The sequence below is a fragment of the Palaemon carinicauda genome, chromosome 4 (assembly GCF_036898095.1).
Source record: "Palaemon carinicauda isolate YSFRI2023 chromosome 4, ASM3689809v2, whole genome shotgun sequence".
Lineage (NCBI taxonomy): Eukaryota > Metazoa > Arthropoda > Malacostraca > Decapoda > Palaemonidae > Palaemon > Palaemon carinicauda.
Window position 1 is genome coordinate 45328594 of NC_090728.1, and position 7770 is coordinate 45336363.

Sequence of the window (7770 nt, forward strand, 5' to 3'; positions counted from 1 at the left end):
TGGCTACCCATGCCTATTTTTTTTTTTAGCCAGATATGGCGTATATATAAGTATGTGTTCGATTTTTCTGTGATTGCCATTTTTCGTTTTTTCCCATTTCTTTCAAAATTACTACGTACTAAGGAACTATCACAGAGTAATATTTCATTTATATGTTTATTTGTCGGAAAATATGCCTTGATGGTTTGCCTAGCACGTGGCTGAAATTTTTTTTTTCTGAAAAGCCGTATATTAGAATGGCCATTTTTCCACGAGTGCCCCTTTTTATTTGTTTTGCATTTTTTTGCTTAGTCATGTTACCGTAAGGAATTGGCAAGTAGTGTCGCAAAACTTATATTTTTATAGTGTTGGAAAGTGTTTCTAGATGATCTGGCTACCCATGCCTATCTTTTTTTTAGCCAGATATGGCGTATATATAGGTATGTGTTCGATTTTCGGGTGATTGCCATTTTTTCGTTTTTTCCCAATTCTTTCAAAATTACTACGTACTAAGGAACTATCACAGAGTAATGATTCCTCTAGATGTTTATTTGTCGGAAAATTTTGTTTACTTTTTTTTTTATTGAATATCATCAAATTTTTTTAGCTAAAATATTGTTTTACATTTTTTTTTTTTCGATTTTATTTCCTTTCAAAAAAAATTTTTTGGGTCAGAATTTTAATTTTATAGTCGTAAAATAATCGACAATTATCCAGCAACCCACCATACAATTTTTATGCATATCCAATAATAATTAGATTAGTAAATAACACCTTGAAATTGACATACCCTTCCTACATTTCAAGTGGCAGATTAGGGAGTCTGAGTCAGTGTGGTTGGCGGCCATTTTGTGGACATATCCGAAGCGTAAGCTGCCCTATCTATATATATTCTTGTTCCCTATAGAATTTGTGATATTTTTGTATATTTTTACCTGCATAAATATCATATTATATATTAAATATATGTATTTTTTTACGAAATTTCCAAGTACTCAAAAAATTACCTTTAGATATGGCCCCTGATATAAATGTAATTTACAAAATAATGAAGATTTTTTTACATATTTCTATTTTAAGATAACATATGTTTATTCCCTAAAAAAATTAGCCACTTCCTATTTCATTTGGGTACCCAAAAAAATTCATGAAATTTGGACAATTTTTTTTGGCCAAAAAAAGTTACCCTTTTTTTCTCATTTCAGATCTTCACCTCCATGGGTCTGACTTCATCCAAAATACATCAAGATGTGTCCTAAACATTCAAGAATCAATTCCTAAAAGGATTTGTGTATATATGTATAAACTTTTTTTTTATGAATTTTTATGTCAGGTCTTTTTATTTTTCTACTTAATTTTTTAAAATATTTATAATAAATAGTTTTTCTGCAGATAAGTAGTATTTATCTTTACAGTTGTTTTAAGCATTCATTGAAGTTTTTTTTGGCAAAAGAAAAAAGGAGGTTACTGCAAAAACTGATTTTTCAAGAATTTTTTTTGGCGTCGGGGTCGTTCGCGTCCGAGTATACCCTTAAAGGGGTGTCCGAGGACCGTACCTATCCAGGGTTAAAAAAGGCAGAGTAATTGTTCAAGTCGACTTCCTTACCAGGTACTTATTTATTTTATGTTTGTTATTTTGAATAACTGCTAAAATGAAATAAAAAATCCTTAGCTCATAATAATGTAAACAATTATTGCTGGTCTCTACCCACCCCCCTGGGTGTGAATCAGCTTATATAATCACCGACTAAGTTTAATATTGAAAAATGTTATTTTTATAATAAAATAAATTTTTGAATATACTTACCCGGTGATTATATATTGAAGGACCCTCCCTTCCTCCCCAATAGAGACCCAGTGGACTGAGGAGAAAATTGAGTTCTGTGTTTACATTGAGTACTGAGTACCTGCACGACAGATGGCGCTGTTGAAGTACAGTACACCCCCTACCTGCATTGCGATCGCTGGCGGATTTTTAACGTAGAGTTTTCTGTCGAGCAACAGAGTTGCAGCTTATATAATCACCGGGTAAGTATATTCAAAAATTTATTTTATTATAAAAATAAAATTTTTTCACATATTTTAACGCAAATTGGGATAGATTACACTCAGCATAAGTTAAACATGTTATTTCTGGGCTTGAACCTGTGCCGGCCAGTGAATAAGCTCCTATTAGCACTTATTCTTAGGTATTTTACTGCTAAATATACCAGAGAAAAAATGTAAAGGAGTGCTAGGTTAACTAGCTCGCTCACCTATTGGTGTCGGTATGGAATTGGGCGTATAATCCAGAGGTCCCGCACTATTTAGATTCATCCACGACAAAGACCCCAATAGAGGAGAGCCGTTCAACCTCACTCGGCACCACCAACTCTGCATCCGCTCAGAACCCAACTCCTTTTTAGCACGCCTGTGTGGTAACCCGCTTATTTGTGCTCTCGTGTTTTTGCCTTATTTTTCGTGGATTATGGCTTCTACATCGGTTTCCCAGGAGACACCGTCTAAGTTAAGTACCAAGCTATGTTTTGCTGTGTTTTGAGCAATCTAGATCGTTTAATATTTAAATTATAGGAGTTTATTCTCTTCGATCATCTCGGTCTTGCTCGATTCCGCTTACGGTTGGTACTCCTGTTTTGAGAGCTTTTAGTTTCACTCGCGGTGTTACTAAGTGTATTATTTTTATTATTAGTTTAAATTTTTATATGTTTTATTGTGGATATTCATTATTTAGCGTTTAGAACCCTTGTGGTTCATATTTAGGGCTGATATCAGATTACGTATCGTAGATGGCTTGCCGACCTTCGTTACTGGGCGGCAATTTTTATTATTTAAGCCATCAGGATGTTGTCCTTCGGGATTTATTCATTATTTCGCATGCCTTGCCCTAATTTTTTATGTGTATATTTATATATTTTTCAACGCTATTACTTTTATAATGAATATTTGTGCTTATTACTCCGTATGATCTGTTTTGGTAGTGTTTGGGGATCGTCAGTTGGTAGCCCTGCGGCTCCGTATCACGTGATCCTCCCCCAAGCTCCCCCTCTCGCTAGGTTGGTGGCTAGGCTTCTCTCCCCCCTCCCCTAGGGGACCGTTGCCTTCCCTTCTTTCAGAGGGGGTAGTTCAGTGTTTATGGACTTTGTCCTCCCTCCGGGTGTCCCGGCGGTTTCGTCTCTGTCTAGACTGGTTGGCCACCGGTCAACAGAGTAGGATCCCGGTGCACCCTATTTTATATTCACCTATCACACTTTTATTATGTTATACGAAACCCTCCGGGTTCTGTTGGTGGTTCTTATCTACGGTTCCGCCCCCCTCTTAATTTATAACAGTTACTATGATTATATATGACAGATCACTATCCCGGAGTTCCTATATATATTAGTTTATGGATGTACTTTTATTTCCCGGTCCGGGGCTTAACCTCGCTCCGGGAAATCAGACACCATGTGTGTTAATTCTTTGTTGCATCCTTCTTTATGATCCCGGCTCGACCGGAATGGATAGTTATACTCTAGTCTTAAGTTAGACTTATGTTTAGGCCCGGGTCCTCCGGACCCGCCCCTACTTAAGAGTATTACAGTTAAGCTCTAGTCTTAAGTTAGACTTATGTTTAGTCCCGGGTCCTCCGGACCCGCCCCTACTTAAGAGAATTACAGTTTCTCATATACTATTCTTTTTATAGATGGTGCATTGTCAGACGACGGCCTGTGCGGCTGTTCTTCACCAGCCTTGTGGCCATACTGTGTGTAGGTCTCACGCCCTCTGCGGAGTTCAGCTGGAAGACATCGTAGTCTGGCACCCTGATAATTGTATGGTCTGTTTTGACCTCATCACCACCCTTGGATCTGATTCGGTGAGTCCCGTTGGCTATGTTGTCTTTCTAATTATTTTACCTTTATTTGGTATACATACACTATTTAGTAAGATTTCTATGGTCTTGAAGGACCTCCGGGAATCTTCCTTTCTGTAATTCCCACTATTATTTCAGGCATCCCCGGAGCAGAAGACTGCGGCTCGGGCCACACTGAAAGTGTGGGTTGGGGGATTTGCCCGAAACGTGAAATCGAAACTGCCTTACGTCCTTTCTGAAGACTACTGTGCTATGATCTACCCTAATGCCAAGTCTTCAGCCGCTGTGGCTAGGCATGTTGCGGCACCCATCATTGCCGACATTGATGCCACTATTTCGGGATTCATCGACCAGGAACAAGATCCGTTGGATGCCCCGGAGATCTGGGAGACAATGTTGCCTCCTTGAACTTGGATGTGGAACCTATGTTGTTGGATGATCCGGATGCAGGTAGGGTGGTAAGTGAGGCAGGTGTTACCGGCGCTGAGATTCCTATCCTCAGCCCCGCTCTTTCTTCTTCATCTGATCTCTCTTCTTTCCATGGTTTTTCTGGGGACCGTGATTCGTCTCACCGATCACACCCGGTTCCCCCCAAAGATAAGTCTATATCTAGAACTTTGCCAAAAGCTCGTAAGCCCCACAAGGCTTCCCATAGTTCCAAATCAAATACAAACCCGTCATCTAAGGCTTCCGGCTCCTCCTCTAAGTCTCACGACCCGGGAGTACAATCCGCCACTTCTGCTCCTAACCCGGGCCTTTCCGAATCAGCCATGCTTCGCATTGTGTCGGAGATGCAATCTAAGATTGTGTCGGAAATGCAGGCCAAGATGGACACGATGTTCTCTAACATTGGTCAGAGACTTGGGGCATTAGAGCATGGTGCTCCGGAGCGAGTTCAAAGCTCTCTCATCCCGGATGCCTCTAAGCTTCCGCCGTTTACCAAGAATAACCCTTGGCGCATGGCTCTTCATTCCCCATTCTCAGACGGGATGTTAACGTTGGAAGGTCTTGGTACTCGTCCACTAGAGGATTTTGAATTCTTTCCTCCTGGTCTCGCATTTCCATTTCATGGTTATGCCAGGCTTACCGAGGAAGCTCTGGTTCGGCTGGATAAGGTCCCCAAAGAGACCGTCATTTTCCCAAAGGAACAAGCCCAATCTGTTTGGGCTAGGTTTCTGAATGATATAGGTTGCACCAATACCATGTTGACGCCTCATAAAAGTTCTTTCACAATGTTCCTAATGGACAAGAATACTGTGACTCCATGCGTCACTAAGATTGCAGAGCTTGCTTTTCAATACGCTCTGGAGGAGAAGCCCTTGCCTCCCATCCGAGAGGTAGATCCGATCTCCCTCCTTCTTCCTTCAGGTAATGAGTGTTGGGACAATGTCCATACCACCTTTACTTCTGGCAAGCTAACAGCGGACTGTGCGTCAGTAATGTTTAGTGAACGGCTTCCCCGTCTCCCGGAATCCCTTATTAAACAGGAGTATGATTCCCGCCTACGTGTTGGTCGAACTTTGAACTTGGCCACTTCTACGGAGTCGATAGCCTTAACTTATGATACTGAGAGTATCTTTAAGTCTCTCAATAAGGCTACTTTGCAGTCGTTATATTTTGACTTATATGACTTTGCTCTTGCTAAACGTAGGTGCCGCAAACACGTCCTGGCTGAGGCGACTATTAGGCACGAGCCGAATAAACTTATCCGGTCCTCTTGTTGGGGTCCAAATCTTTTCCCTGAGGACCTTGTGGAGGAAGTCTTGACAGAGGCTACTAGAGTTAATCAGAGCCTTAAAGCCCGTTGGGGTTTGACTCCTAAGCGGAAATATGATCCCGCAAGTTACCAAGCCCGGGGTAGGAAGAAGCTCCGCCCGTATACCTCCACTCAGTTCCGGCAACAGCAGAGTAGCTCGTCCGTTTTCCGGCAGCCTCTTCCTCCATCTCCTGCTGTTCCTGCACAGCCTTCCACCTCTCAGGCTCCTTCCTCGGACGACTACGTCACCGTTCTGCTCCCTAAGAGCCAGCTTCCCGGTGCCTCCACCACCTCTCCAGCCTTTAACCAATCTTATGAGGCTCAAGGCTCTTCCCAGGGTTATAACAGAGGTAGAGGCTACCACCGTGGTTCATACCAGAACAGAGGTAGAGGTAGATTCTTTCGCAAGGGAAAGAACTTCCGAGGCGGACGTGGAGGCAACTCCTCAAGCCAATACTGAGGTGCAGCGGGTAGGGGGGAGGCTTTATGCCTTCCGCAACAAATGGAGGTTCAGTCCCTGGGCTTTCAGTATCATCTCCAAGGGACTGGGGTGGAGTTGGATTCAAGGACCTCCTCCACCGAACAAATTTCATCAGCATTCCACTCCGGACCTAGTCGAATTTGTCCAGGACCTGTTACAAAAGAACGCCATACAAGAAACGAAACACCTGAAGTTTCAGGGTCGGCTGTTCAGTGTCCCGAAGAAGGATTCGGACAAGAGAAGAGTGATTCTAGACCTATCCCTTCTCAACTTGTCCATTCAATGCGACAAGTTTCGAATGCTTACCGTCTCGCAGGTGCGGACCTTACTTCCCCGTGGGGCCGTCACCACCTCTATCGATCTTACAGACGCCTATTATCACGTCCCGATAGCGAGACACTTCCGTCTGTATCTAGGCTTCCGCCTAGGGGACAAAAATTACTCCTTCAAGGTGATGCCCTTTGGGCTCAACATCGCCCCAAGGATCTTCACAAAGTTAGCAGAAGTTGCTGTTCAGGAACTCAGAAATCAAGGGATTCAAGTAGTAGCCTATCTGGACGACTGGCTCATTTGGTCAGACACCTCCCAAAATTGCCTAAAAGCCACTCACAGAGTCATCCAATACCTTCAATCTCTAGGCTTCCAGATCAACTTCAAGAAGTCCCGTCTTCTTCCGAAATCAAAGTTCCAATGGCTCGGCCTGCAATGGGATCTTATATCTCACACTCTGTGTCTTCCCAAACCCAAGAGGTTAGAGATTGCAATGAACACCAAACGCTTTCTCAAAGACAAAGTAAGTTCCAGACGACTCCAAGAGAGGATCCTAGGGTCCCTTCAATTTGCTTCAGTGACGGATCTACTTCTGAAAGCAAAATTGAAAGATATCAATCGTGTCTGGCGTTCGAGGGCGAACCGGAAGCTCCGGGACAGGAAAGTCCGCCTTCCTCCCATTCTCCGGGAAAGACTTCTACCTTGGACAAGGGCCAACAATCTGTCAAAGTCAGTTCCCCTTCGATTTCCGCCTCCGAAGTTAATCATTCACACGGACGCATCCCTATCAGGTTGGGGAGGCTATTCTCAGCTCAGGAAAGTTCAAGGTCTTTGGTCTCCCTTATTCCGCCAATTTCACATCAATGTGCTGGAGGCCATGGCAGTTCTTCTAACCCTGAAACGTCTCGCTCCATCCAAGAGACAACACCTTCGTCTGGTTCTCGACAGCGAAGTGGTGGTCCGCTGCCTCAACAGAGGCGGATCAAAATCAGGGCCTCTGAACCATGTTCTAGTAGCCATATTCTCCCTAGCAGCCTCGAACCGTTGGCATCTTTCAGCTGTCCACCTGGCGGGAGTCCGGAACGTAGTTGCAGACGCCTTGTCCCGGACCTCCCCTCTAGAATCGGAATGGTCACTCGATCTAAAGTCATTCCGGTGGATTCTCTCTCGGGTTCCGGGTCTCCAAGTGGACCTCTTCGCCACGGAGTCCAACCACAAATTGAGAGTATATGTGGCTCCCAATCTAGACCCTCAGGCCTACGCCACAGACGCCATGTCACAGAATTGGGACATCTGGGAAAGGATTTATCTCTTTCCCCCGGTGAATCTTTTACTGAAAGTCCTAGACAAACTGAGATCCTTCAAGGGACGAGTAGCCTTGGTCGCACCCAACTGGCCCAAGAGCAATTGGTACCCTCTCCTGCGAGAGTTGAG